A 15,230-nucleotide genomic window follows, 5' to 3' on the forward strand; every position below is an offset into this window, starting at 1 on the left:
TTCTCCTTCGTGGCATTACTGCTGATCCCAGCCAAAGTATGCTTTGATCAAAGGATTCATGATGAAGAAAATGAAACGGCTTAAAGGCACTGACCTTTCCTTGGTGAAACTCTACATCCAACTCTTTCTGCCCCTTTTAGCAGGAGTTATCTCGGTTTGCAGGTTACTAATTCCTTGTACGAAGATTAAATACAGTCGTACCGGTTTCACCATCAACACCAACTTTCCCGATCCTTTGAGATTGCCGAACTTCAATGGATCTTCACACTCTGACTGAACTTTACTGGCAGTATTATAGCAAAACTGCCGGCAATAACCATTTGAAACTTAAGGCAGAAAGTAAAACTCCACTTTTAAACGAAACTGCGTCATAACATCAAAATATGCAGCAACATGGAGTCAGTGGTGAATTCAACCACGACTGCCCCACCTCATAGGGCGGGGTTCTCCTTTTATACCCTGTAGAAAAAAACTATCACATGACCTCTCACTGATGGGAAAATGACATCACTCCACCATCACAAGACCATTACCTCATGCCCAGCATAGTCTCAATTACATCATGGTCATGTGACAGGTACAAGATACCCACGGGTACGTAACACCACACTTCGACCAGACTTCATACTGTGGTCCACCAAAGACAAAAGAATCATCTTGGTGGAGTTCACTGTACCACGGAAGAAAGGATGCAAGGAAGTTCACGAGAGGAAGGCCCTGAAGTACCAGACCTACTCCAGGAGTGCAAGGACAAAAGATGGCATAGGTGGCTATTCCCCATAGAGATCAAATGTAGAGGGTTCCCAGCAAGGTTGACATGGAGGTTGTTACCTGCACTGGGCCTTGATGAAAAGAGCAGGAACCAAACGGCTCACAGGATGGGGGAGGAAGCAGTAAGCGCCTCTTGATGGATATGGAGAGCAAGCGAAAGGAATTGAGCTGGAAGTCAGGAGCAAATGGGAAGCGACTTGGCCACCGCTGCTGACCTGCCAACTGGAGAGAGTAGTGCTTAAGGGTTGAAACACTCTATGAAGGTTGAGCACCACCTAATGACATCTGCCCCTGGCCAAAGGAGGAATAACCGAAGAAAGTACTCCAGTGTATGATGCAAGCAATTATATACATATACTTGTTCCTGCAAATTTAACAAATTTCATGACATGTCCCGGTGATATTAAACCTGACTGCAGATGAAAGTATGCATGAAAATGAACAAGTATTCAAAATGAGACGAGTCGTGCCCCCAGCATCAGTAGCAGCTCCTCACCATGTTCATGACTGGCTCAGACAGAAGAATAGAAAGCTACCTATAAAAGTTTGCCAGTGGCTGAAAAATAGAGGATGTATTATGAGCAGTTCCTATAGCAGCAGAAGGCTAGAAAGAACTATTAAATGTATTGAACAAATAGGTTTTGCTGCTGACAAATGAGGTCTAAAAGAACATAGTAATTCCTAAGTGGTGAAAAGCAACAAAGAGCAGAATTTGCAGAGATAGAGTAGTTTGTATTGGTCTTGGAGGGAGGATGGACTGGATTTATCAGAATGATATCTGGACTCCGAAGATTAATTTCTGAGAAGTAACTACACAAACTTGGCTTATGGAATTTAGATAATTAATTGGGAAGTCAGTGTGACAGTAACCATGGATGCTTGGTTGACTGTTCACTTTGAAATTCCTAAGGTACAGCAGTGGGATATAGATTTTGTTCACAGGTCATCTATGATTTCATGAACAGCAGAAGAGGATTACTTTGTCCAGCAAGATTCCTTTGGTGTCACATCAATTTCACTTGTATTACAGTCTATCCATTTCTCTTGCTAAGATGTGCAATTAAAGAGGAAACTGATATGCATTTATATGATACCTTCGATAGAGTGTACTGTACCAAAGTATTTCACAGGAGTGGAAACAAAAAATTGATACTAATCCAAAGGAGATGTTAAGTTGCATGATCAAATGCAATGTTTAAAAGGTCTGTTTTACAAAGAGCCTTGAAGGTGGAATAGGACTTTACATTTGGACATCCAAAATGATTAAAATGAAGAAGGCATACGGCAAGAATAAAAGTTCATTACTGATGTTGTAATAATCATTGGAGAGGAAGCTTACAGAATTCAAATTCCATTCAGACTGAATAAAAAGCCCTTCCAAATGCAGTGGTGTTTCTGGTTCTGAGAGATTTTAAAGTAAAATTTCTAAATTAAACTGATTCTCAACTGTAACTACTGGTAAATAAACCCTTACCAAACAAGTTTTACATTCTGATTACCAATCATATGATAGCATTGCTCTCTACAAAGAGCTTCACAATAAGTTTTGTTAAGAAAGTGCTGCAGATCGAGCACAGGAATAGCAGCGATGCCCGTAGGTAATCCGGAAGACATTTCCTTAAATTGTGAAAGTCCAAAAAATCAGCTTGTCATATACGCAATACAAATTATTACATCAACGGTACCTGCTTAACAATGTCCATAGTTTAACCTCATGAGGTATAATGAATACATCCAGTAAAAAAAATTGAATAATTTTATAGAAAGCTGGATTCTCACAAGAACCTCTCATTAAATGGCATTTAACCACCGGTTCAATCATAGTTTGATATCTCAATACTAAAATATTATTTTAAAGTAAATAGAGAAGTTATTAAAGAGATTTTTTAGCGATGGGTTTTATGAACATTTGGAAAGTCATGGCCTAATTAGGGAGAGCCAGGATGGCTTTGTGTGGGCAAGTCACGTCTTACTAACTTGATAAAGTTTTTTAATGAGGTGACAAGGGAGATTGATGAAAGTAGAGCTGTGGGTTTCAGTAATGTGTTTGACCAAGTCCTTCACTGCAGACTCATCCAGAAGATTAAGGTGCAAGGGATCCATAGTGAATTGGTCATTTGGGTTTAGAACTGGCTTGCCCATAAAGTTCAGAAGGTAGTGATAGAAGGAACTTTTTCTAGCTGGAGATCTGCATTTAGTGGTGCTTCACAGAGATCTGTACTAGGACCTCTGTTGTTTGCAATGTATATACATGATCTGTATGAAAATTAGACGGGTGTGTTAATAAGTTTGCAGGTGATATGAAGATCGGTGGTGTTGTATATAGCATAGAGGACTGACAAAGAATACAACAGGAAGTAGATCGGTTGCAAACACAGGCAGGTGGAGTTGGTCAAATGTAAGAAGTATAGTGTAAGTGTAGGTCTAAAGCAAAGGAATAGTACACTGTTAAGGGCAAAATCCTCAATAAAGTTAATGAGCAGAGGATTTTGGGCTCCAGGTTCATTGCTTGCTGAAAGTGGCTATGCAGGTTGATTGGCTGGTTAGGGAGGCATGTTTTCCTTTATTAGTTGAGGCACTGAGTTCAAAAGTGAGGAAGTTAAGGGGCAGCTTCAAAACTCTAGTTAGGCAACATCAGGAGCATCGCGTTCAGTTCTGGTCACCTCAATATTGGAGGATTGTCAAGGCTTTGGAGAGGCTGCAAAAGAGGTTTAACATGATGTTACCTGGGTAGAGGACATGTGTTATAATGAGAGGTTGGGTGACTATGGAGGCTGAGGGCAGATCTGAGAGAGGTTTATAAGATTATGAGAGGCATAGATAGACCATGCAGTTAATATATTTTACTGAGGGTTGAAATGTCTAATACCAGAGGGCATGCATTTAAGGTGAGAGGAGGTATTTTCAAAGGAGATTTGAGGGGTAATGTTTATATGAGTGGTGGGTGTCTAGAATGCGCTGCTTGGGGTGGTAGCAGAGGCAGAAACATTAGTGACTTTTAAAAGGCATTTAGATAGAAACATATACGTGAGAAAAATGGAAGGATATGGACATTGCGTAGGCAGAAGCTATCAGTTTAGTTAGCCGCTTGGTGACTAATTTAATTGGTTCACCCCAACATTGTGGGCTGAAAGGCCTGTTCCTGTGCTGTACCCTGTTCTACATTGCATGTTCCATGTTCAATGTTCTAAAAACAGCACACAGCCTCTCAAAGAAGTTATTCATCTCAGAGCTAATTTTGGGTTAACATTGGATAATGATTTGCCAAAGGTAATCACGTCGACAGGTCCACTTCAATATCTTTGCCCAACATACTAGTTTGCTTGCTATAAAGGAGCTATATCTTTAAAAGGATCACAGTAAGTGACAAAGAGGTCTAGAAATTTGGTACCTGATATCATACTTGGTGATGCAAAGCTTTCTGTGATCATGGATAGTTTGATTTTAGGATGTAATCTTGCTATGAGAAGTCTAGATAAGGTAGACCATCAGTCCATTTTGTGTGACAGAACAGAATTTGAAAAGCATTTGAGTGGGGCTGGATATTGTAAATGATATTTAGTGAATTTATGAAGGAAGACCAAAGCAAATTTTGTGGTATTATTTTGCTGGATGCTTATGTTTATAATGCATGAATAAAATTAGACTGTGTGTGATTGGGTGGGTGGGTGGTGAGGAGGAGACACATTGTACATTAGTAGAACTGTTTCTGATAAACAGAACATTTAGTTTTACCAATGATAGTGCCTATTTAACAGATTCATTGCATAACCTCATTTCACATTCTTGATAAGATTAATATTAGAAGGAATGAATATTTTGCAAAATGTCTAATGTATTTATGAACATTCCTGGAGTTTCACTCTATGCTGTTGATTTATTTGTTACAGTAATTTTCATAAGATCATTGGTCTTCTAATAACTGCTGAAACAACAAAGGAAATTGCAAAAAATTCAATAAATATCCAGGTATCAAACAAAATGAAATTTCATTGCCACAGGTTTTTCAATACCCCCCCCCCCCATGCTCTCAGGTTACTCTTTACAAATATTATTATTTTAAATCCATTCAATTGCTATGTGCAACTGTAGCTACCAAATTTTTATTATGAGAAGAAATCCCATCTTGCAGCCACAGAACACAGCTCTACGGCGGAATAATACTGAGAAAAGTTTGCTTAATAGAAATGACTGTGTCATTCCAACAGATGCAGTTAATATTCAGTGATGAGGAATTAGAACTGGAATTCCTGTTATCTGTACAAGAGTGATATCAGACCTTCAGCAGAATCAAGATGTTTCACACATCACCTGTCTAGAGTCCAGAGTGGCCTCTTGAAGATGATATTGCAAATGACTTCTTCTGAGGAGAGGCTCTTAAGTGTATTTCCATATGGATAATTCATCTGGCTGCTTCTCTTATTCCTTCCATGTGCAAGGTGAAAATAAAACATACGAAGGTCACTGTGCCCCTTGAATCTAAATCTTTAGATGCTACTAGTATTCAAATAAGCTGCATGGATTAAACAGAATATAGAAGACTATATCAAGTCTGCTGTTTCTCTGAAGCAGTGGAGGTGTATCTGAAGGTAGGTTCTACATTAAACTGAGAAATGAATCAGGACGTGTCAGGAAATACTCTGCTAAACACGTTGACACATGGTTGGAATACATACACCCAGGCTGACAAACAACTCAGAAGTGTAAGGTTGTCTAGATCTTTTGTACGGTATAACTTGGGTGACCTTACACTGAGACGACAGTTGTGTAGAAAACCAGCTGGTTGAATTACCTGCACCAGCGAATTCCAGACAACTCTGCCTGTGCAACACAATTTGAAGTATGGAGTACTCTGGAAGTCAGAACTATTTCTTCTTCATTATATTCATCACTGAGTTCCTAATCTTGTTAAGATAAAGAGGCATCTAATCTTTCAATTTGGGTTCTAGCTTTATGTCAGTGACCTCTGGCCTAAAAGAATGCTGGACTTTCATTAAAACTGCAATGGTAATTATGTTTTAGATTTTATTTTAATTAATATTAACATTTTAATAAATCGCATAAGCTGAATGTGTTTCAATTTTTGTTTAGAAAAGACTCTGGTATCACGAACTGCAGGCTGTCAGGGGTGGGAGTGTGGCTGGGAGGGGGATGGTTTCTGGATAGGGAGTCAGGCTGAGATGCCTGCAGTCAACATGCTGCTCAAATTTGCAAAGTGATCACCGTAAACCCTATCTATCAGCACCAGTGAAGTACCCTCATCAGGTAGATGGCAGCAGTGCAAAAATGTAGCTCCCCATCATCTTCAAGGCCATTTAGAGCAGCCACAAACTTCTGGCCTTGCCACAGATGCCTGTATCCTATGAATGATAAGAGGAATAAAAAATAATCTCTGGAGTTGAGTTTAAATTAGAACAAGAGCCACCATTCAATGACCCTAGAATCCGAGCTGAAATGTTTGAATAGCAATGTTCTACTTGCTATAGAAAAACAGTTGAAGGTCCACAGAAAATGACAATGGGCTGTACTTGTTCATTTCCCAGTGGCCCTGCAAAGCACTGTCAGTTAGCTACAACTGTATGTCAGTGTGTTCCAGATTACTGGCAATTGTGGCAGGGGGATGGGAACAAGTGCAGAGAGACAGAGGGGTGTAAAATGAGGTAGAAGCAAAAAGTAGTAAGGTGAAAAGTAAAAATGGCAGGCAGGCAAATCCAGGGCAAAAAGCAAAAAGAGCCTCTTTTTAACATAATTGTACAAGGGCTAAGAGTGTTGTAAAAACAAGCCTGAAAGCTTTGTGTGTCAATGCGAGGAGCATTTGTAACAAGGTGGATGAATTGAATGTGTGGATAGTTATTAATGAATATGATATAGTTGGGATCACAGAGACATGGCTCCAGGGTGACCAAGGATGGGAGCTCAACATCCAGGGATATTCAATATTCAGGAGGGATAGACAGGAAAGAAAAGGAGGTGGGGTAGCATTACTGGTTAGAGAGGAGATTAACGCAATAGAAAGGAAGGACATTAGCCTGGAGGATGTGGAATCGATATGGGTAGAGCTGCATAACACTGGTGGGAGTTGTGTACAGGCCACCTCGCAGTAGTAGTGAGGTTGGGGATGGCATTAAACAGGAAATTAGAAATGCGTGCAATAAAGGAACAGTAGTTATAATGGGTGACTTCAATCTACATATAGATTGGGTGAACAAAATTGTTAAGGGTGCTGAGGAAAAGGATTTCTTGGAATGTATGCAGGATGGTTTTCTGAACCATTGAGTCTGACATCAGTTGTTTACTATATATATTAATGATTTAGACGAGGGAATTAAATGCAGCATCTCCAAGTTTGCGGATGACATGAAGCTGGGTGGCAGTGTTAGCTATGAGGAGGATGCTAAAAGGATGCAGGGTGACTTGGATAGGTTAGGTGAGTGGGCAAATTCATGGCAGATGCAATTTAATGTGGATAAATGTGAGGTTATCCATTTTGGTTGCAAGAACAGGAAAACAGATTATTATCTGAACGGTGGCCGATTAGGAAAAGGGGAGATGCAACGAGACCTGAGTGTCATTGTACACGTCATTGAAGGTGGGCATGCAGGTACAGCAGGCAGTGAAAAAGGCAAATGGTATGTTGGCATTCATAGCAAAAGGATTTGAGTACAGGAGAAGGGAGGTTCTATTGCAGTTGTACAAGGCCTTGGTGAGACCGCACCTAGAATATTGTGTGCAGTTTTGGTCCCCTAATCTGAGGAAAGACATTCTTGCCATACAGGGAGTACAGAGAAGGTTCACCCGATTGATTCCTGGGATGGCAGGACTTTCATATGAAGAAAGACTGGATCAACTAGGCTTATACTCACTGGAATTTAGAAGATTGGGGGGGGGGTCTTATTGAAACATATAAAATTCTAAAGGGATTGGACAGGCTAGATGCAGGAAAATTGTTTCCGATGTTGGGGAAGTCCAGAACGAGGGGTCACAGGTTAAGGATAAAGGGGAAGCCTCTTAGGACCGAGATGAGGAAAAACTTCTTCACACAGAGAGTGGTGAATCTGTGGAATTCTCTGCCACAGGAAACAGTTGAGGCCGGTTCATTGGCTAAATTTACGAGGAAGTTAGATATGGCCCTTGTGGCTAAAGGGATCAGGGGGTATGGAGGTACAGGGTTCTGAGTTGGATGATCAGCCATGATCATACTGAATGGTGGTGCAGGCTCGAAGGGCCAAATGGCCTACTCCTGCACCTATTTTCTATGTTTCTATGTGCTTTCAATGAGCTGAGGAAGCAGGACAATTTGCCAACTTAAACAGCAATCAAATAGCTGTGCAGAGATATCATCAGTATGGAGGAATTGTTCCAGTGCCAGGGGCATGGGCATACATATGTATGTGTTATTAATGAATACTGAGAGGCTGTGCACCCCTCTGGCTCCTCATCTCTAGTCCTGCAGCCTGGGTTTCAGTGGGGGGGGAGACAGTTATTTTCACACAGGTGACATATTTTACCATTGCTCATGGTTCTGAACCCAAATTCAGGAATGGACACTTTGTCATCCAGCAATTCCTCTCTAGTTGCTATTTAGAAATGTGGATGGCTCTAATCCCCTTCTAAAGTTCATCCATTGATTTCAAAGGCAGCAAATTTAAGAAGTTATATTTTTTTTTAGCATTACCAATTCAGGGACAATACTCTAGTAGCATTTATCTTTCACCAGCATACATTACCAAAAGTATTTTTTATACCAAGGAAATAGCAAAACAGCAAATGGTTAATGAATCATACCATGTGATTGTAATGTCATCAAGCGCAGTGCCGAAAATGTTTCCTTTTTGTGCACAAGTGCCTTTTAAAATGGAAAACCCAATTCCCATTTCACTAGCAAAATTTAGTTTAGCTAATTGCAGGACAAGACTTATGTCCACTCCAACAAATTATATATAATATTATTTCAACCCTCCCTCTGAAACAAGTTCTGTACATGTCAGTGGAAATATTTCTCACTTGAGCTGCACTATAAATAAATAAATTGGATTTTTCTTTGCAGAATTTCATTGTTCTTCAATTTGCTCTCAGACCACTGGAAAGGAAGTAGAGCATATTTTTTGAGAACTTATGAAATTGCTACAACAGATACAGAAAATGATTTTCAGCCAAAAAAAACTTTAATAAATCACTGCCCTTATTGCTTTCCAGAAAACAGCAGTTAAATATTAGAGATGGCAGAATGCTTGAATCTGACATGGGCCCTCACTGTCCATTCAATTACTCCTCACTTAAATATGGGAAGTAGAACTGTTTGGTCACTTATGACCTGTAAGCATTCAATTCAGCCTCATGTCCTTCTGTTGATCATATACCACAGTAAGTTATCAATTGGCAATCATGCAAGTAGAGTACCTAACTATAATTAAATACTCTAAAAATCGCCAAGTTGAAGCACCAATCAGCTTTGGACTCAGGTTTCTATTTACATATTGGAAGCTTTGCTAAAAGTAGAAACACAATGTCTTTTATGTTGCATCTAAACTTCTACAAAAATTATTTCTGTGTAGGTTTAGAAGATGTCCCGGATGGCCAGGAATTGGACAGTGCACCACTAAAAGCCAGCAGACCATTAATGGGTTGACTTTGAATGCCATGAAAGAGCCTGTCCATAATTAACTGGGTCACTCCTTGCTAATGTTAGACCTGCCCAAAACAGACCAATAAATGCATCAATGCAAAATATTTTAAAAACTGTTGAAAACCTTTATGAATGAGCTTTTTGTACAAATTTGGGCTCAGTGGTGATTGTTTAGGTAACAAATACCTAGCAGCAGTCACAGTAAAACTAATGGAAGAAAAGAAAGTTTGTGGCCTCTACTAGATTCTCCATTCTTTTATCCGATGCATTTGGAAGCAGAGAATGAGATGACTGAAAAGAATGGACTTCTTTCTAAATCCGGGACACCTTTCCTGAGGCTGAATTGGGGTGTATGATGAAGGATTATAGAGAAGCGAGTTGAAAATGTGTCAAAGCATTACCATCCCCAACAAACATAACCTAATGTTAATGCAGGGTTTTGTCGCATCAGATAGAAAAGCAGAGCATCTGGATGTCTCTTCACCTTAATCATATGTGTGCAGCTCCACACAGTAATTACACCTTACATACATGAAGGGAACATCTCACCAGAGATCCCACTTACTAATGTCACGGATGTACACAAAAACATGGCTACTAGCAGAATGTTTGAAGCAAGCCTGGGCTTGATTTTAAACACAAGCAATCTTAAGAGCTTCAGAAGTAATCTCAAATTTGATTAGAAAGTCAAAAAGAAAGGAAAGAGATGCCATAAGAACAAGGGGAATTCCACAAAACTACTATTGAATTTATATGCGTTGATTAGCATTTGAGGGAAACTAAGATGGCTCAGCTGAGCAGTTAAGATAGTGACAGCCAGATGCAGCATATTCTAGAATCGTAGAATCATACAGCCTTTTGATCCACTGTCTGTACCAGCTTTCAATGATCCTTTTACAATAATCCAACACTAATCTTTTTTTAAATATTGTCACCACATTGTTATCAGTTCCTCGTAGATTTTACCACATATCTACACATTAAGAGCAATTTACAATGGCTATCTAACCTAATAACCACATATTTTAGGAGGGGGAGTTCGGGAAAATCCAGAGGAAATCTGGTCAGAGGGGAATTCCACAGAGATGGGTCAGGATTCAACAACAGTCTTCAGCACTATGAACCAATGGCTTTACTATCTGTGCTAATGCCTTTCTTTTGCCTGTTATGCCACTGGCAGTTCTACATCTTCCTCTCCGTTTTCGCTACTGTCAGTAATGCAAGGCCCGGGTGGAGACTAAGGAATGCCATTGTACTCAGGTGAGGGATTGTGCATCACTGGTTCTGTAACAATTTTGCTTTACCAAGCAGGGTTGTTCGCCCCCAGCTGAACCCCCTGGATCCGGAGGATCAGTGGACCACTTTTAGTCCGGCCTCTACCCTTTGACCTGTTTGGCATGTGTGACCCTACCAAAAGGCAAAGTATAAAGCCCTGATTCCAGCCAACATAGCTTTCCGGGTCACTGAGGCACACAAGCCTCCAAACCATGACAAAGCTGTGGTCCACTTGGAGGATCTGAACTAATGTGCTGCCCTTAATTTTGTTGAAACAGAACTATTCAAGTGTCATTAAAAGGGATTTATTATTACTTGAGGCATCAGGATGTATCAAACTGTGTCATTGTGTTTTATATTCTACAGTCCATTTTCTTAATGTGAGCTATGAAATGTTTTGTGTGCTGATAATATGCACATTGGTAGAACTTGCAGTTAGGAATGTTTTATTTCACATTCCTGCATTAGCGGATTTGAGTGTCAGGCCTTGCCCATTAAATTGAAAACTAAACTTTTGGGTAATTTACTTTTAATCCAGGTATCGTTGTGGTTGAGGCTAGCCATGACACTTCTAATGAAATCTGCGGAGGTATCTCTATTAGAGGACGAGACTGCTGCACACGATCAACAATGTCAACGAGGCTTTGTCAAGCAGCATAAAATGCAGGGGTCACTGTCAGTTAACAGACCTATGACTAATTATTTTTATGTCATTTAAAGGAAGTGGGTAAAGAGTATAGCAGCACATTGTTGATAACTACTGATGCATAGCTATAAGTTTTAATTTTCATTGTGGAAGTCAACCTTACTGTAATTATATACAGTGGGAAATGACAGGAGATTTTTTTGTAAATTTGTGTTAAATCACCCTCCCCTTTGATATATCCTAAAGATTATAAGGTGAAGTTAGACATGCAGCATGAATTAAAGGCCTATATTTTTTGACCCCGACTTTCAAAATGGTTAAAAAATATCAAAATCAATAAAAATGCATAAATGTTTCAAACAATAAACATTTAATAAATTTGATCAATTAAAACAAAAGCTGACTGACGTTGTTCATTTCTTTCCAATGAAGTAAATGGCCTAACAGTGCAGATTCAGTGGGCAGTTTTTTCTGGTTCCAGAGATTTTCTCACTGCTGCTGGATTCTATCAGCTGATGGTGTTGAAATGACTGGTAAAGAACAGCAGGCAGGTTTTTCGGTTTCACATATGGTCTTGTTATGAAAAATACGAGCATTTCCCAGCAAGTTCCAACTCAGTATCTCAACTCTGAAGGAGAACTGCAAAATAATAGAGGGAGAGGAGAAAAGCTGCGGATTAATATAGGAGCTAGTGAAGAAAAATAAATGTGGGGGTTAAAGCAAATTAAGAAGGATAAGTTATACAAATAAGAAAGCAAAAGGCACAAGTTTAGTAATAATGTAATTTCAAGGAACTAGATCAGAATACATGGCTAGTTCTGTGTATCGTGTAAACCTCTGGAAACAAACTCAGGTCCTTAGGACATTATTTATAAAGTAATCACCTGGCTTGTACAGAGGAAAATAAAAGAGAAATCTGTACTGTTGTGTTAAATAGCAGGATTAAAGCGTGTCTGAACAAAGAATGAAAGAAATTAAAATTGCTGTCTTTATTCTTGGTGAAAGGAAGTGCATGTGATTAGAAATAATTGATCATGGCCTTGAATTCTTGCAATGTTAAGAGCAGATTAATGTCCACTTTCAGCTACAGCTACTTGGTCACATGGCATAGTGGGCATGATCATGGGATAACCAAAACTATGGTGATCAAGATAGAAAATTGATGTTTGCATTTGCTATAAAAGCAGAAGAGTTATCTGTTCATAGTTTATTAAATGTTATGATAAAGATAAATAATAGTGAGTACAAAATTTTAATCTAACAAGTAAAAACAGGAGTGAAAAATTTAGTCTTTACACAGGGAGAGGGCTCGTGTAGAATTCACAATATGGTTCTTTGTTGAAGGCCAATCCATACTGGTTTCACAGGTAGTCAGGATGGTGAATGCTGTTTATGGCACACTTGCCTTCATCAGACAGGACTCAGAATAAACTTAGTGGGTAGAAAAGATTCACAAGCATGTAACTGGGAATGGTGGGTTTGAGTTATAGAAAGAGACCATGACTAGGAGACATAAATTTAAGATTATCTGCAAAGTTGTAGTTAGGAGAATTATTTTAATGTTGTATGAAATGACAACATTTCACTGATTCTTCTCTAGGAAAGCAGCTCACAATTTATCAGTAACACCCTGTAAGGCCATTGTATTTGCCCTGTTGTTTAAGGTAATGGTATTACTGGCCACCAGAGCTTGAGAATTGATAGTGATATTGGTGGTTAACTAACAATTGTAGGAACAAGTGAAAGGATTGCCTTGACCTCTGTTATGATAGTCTCTGACAGTCCTTTAACTCTCCTCCCTTCAGCATCTGCTTTTCTCTCCCATTACGAGAAACACCACTCCCAGATCTCAACAGGAACAATGCACGTCTTTTGAGAAGAGAGTACTTGCTGAAGATGACAGTCAGGCAGATACATCAGGAGCGGCAGTATTGAAACCAGACAACATATAGAAGTTTACACTTAAGGTAATTCAGCTGCTGAGAATCAAGGCATACCTGGGGTAAATGACAAAGAGGGAGATGGTTTCTACACAGAAACAGAACAATGGGTTTTTCTTCATCTATACTAAGTGTAAGGAATGAAAAGATGGTGCATGAAAGCTCCATCCTTCCTTGGATCTTAATGCCCAAGGAAGGGAAGATTGACCTTGGGTTACTTGAATTGCAACTCTAGCATCAAAATTGTGTTCTTGCTCTAGAATAAAGCAGAAACTTACAGTGTTTTGAATTAGAAGTGGGAGACAGATAAACTGAATTCTAAAAAAAATGATTCGGAACTGCAAACTTTGATTGATATTTTAGTACCTATCCAAGCCTGTATCCATTATAAGCTGGTGGTTGCACTAAATAAAACATGCCACTGAGGACATAAATATAAATATCAGAAGACATGTGTGCTGACTGGTGTATCAATTGGTGCATTTCAATTTATTAAATTATATTAGAGGCATTTTCTGCTCTCTGAAAGAACTGCATTGCTAACATCTTTGATAACTAAAGTACAATTTATGCAAGTCCGCTTCAAGCAAGTCTTGTCAGGTGTAGCAGAGTGGAGAATTAGTTAAGGTATTCAACTGGCAACAAGAAGCTACAATCTAAATCACACAGCTACACCCTTGCCTCAGTTCAGACCTGGACATATCATGGCTCAAAGAGTCTCATTGGAATGTCAATTCAGGCCCTGAAGATTAGGCTAAGTCTGTGCATCACCCCACTAGATTTACCAGTTGAGCTTCTTGACAGGCTTAGACTAGCTGTTGTTTGAATATGTTCACTAACCCTCCACTCTCTTGGCAGTCTTACTTCAAGTGGACTTGCATTAAGTACACTTCAGCTATCAAAGTCAAAAGGATACATATAGTAAGATATGGAACAAATTACATTGTCAAAACATTTTGGGTTTGCACAAAATTTGAAAAGATGATGTAGGAAAGGTTTAACTTTTCACCACACGAAACTTAGCTATCATCTTTTTGGCAAATGAAGAAAAAAAAAATCACCTCAGCGGTTCCAGTAAATCATGATTCTGTCCAGGAGTTAGGTGCTGCTTATCTACCTGGTGTTTACATTGACCTCTACTTTGCTGACTTGTTCGACTGTCTGCAAGTCCTCAACATTTGACACAGTGTACACTCCAGAGAGAGGGAAGTGACCAGAGAATACACAAATGATGTCTGCTCTAACATTCTTTTGTGTCTGCCTGCTGCTCACTTTTGAGTCATTGTTTAAACTACAGCACTGCAGCTTGGAGATCTTGAAAGAAGTCAGGATTTGTATATGACCTACAAAAGAATTAATTTCAAAATGCCTCAAACAAATAGAGTTATCCTAATTTTAACATTTACCAGGCTTATGTTTTAGGTGATATTTTTAGTTTCTTTCATATTTTTCAAAAATTTGTTTAAATGTATCATATTTGTTTATAAAGATATTGTTTCACATCCCAGTTCCTTTGAGTTTTATTGTCCAGATACATTATCAAAGGAGAAAGCACATTGACATTGGCAACAATCAGCTATCAACTTGATTAAGAGGAATAATGTTTCAGGTCAAACTCTCGAGCAGTTTGACATAATTGGGAACCAAGACTCCTGAATCAATATAGCTCCTATTCAGCACAGCTGTCTTAAGTCCATGCATGAAGAAAACAGTTTGTGCCTATAACATACATACATTTTCCTTACTTTTATCAAAAATGATCTGGCAAATAAGAAGAAAAGTGAGGGAACATGGAAAATGGCTAAAGCATATGCATGTGGTTTATTCAAACCCCAGATGTATCTTCATACCTCCTCTTGACCATTGAGGATTTAGCCAGTTTTCCGTTCACTCACTTGCTAAGTCCCTCCAGCATCTGGTGTGTATTATACCCATTGTTTCAGCCTGCTTCTGTCCCACAAAATTTATTATT

This window comes from Hypanus sabinus, chromosome 12 (genome assembly GCF_030144855.1).
Source record: "Hypanus sabinus isolate sHypSab1 chromosome 12, sHypSab1.hap1, whole genome shotgun sequence".
NCBI lineage: Eukaryota > Metazoa > Chordata > Chondrichthyes > Myliobatiformes > Dasyatidae > Hypanus > Hypanus sabinus.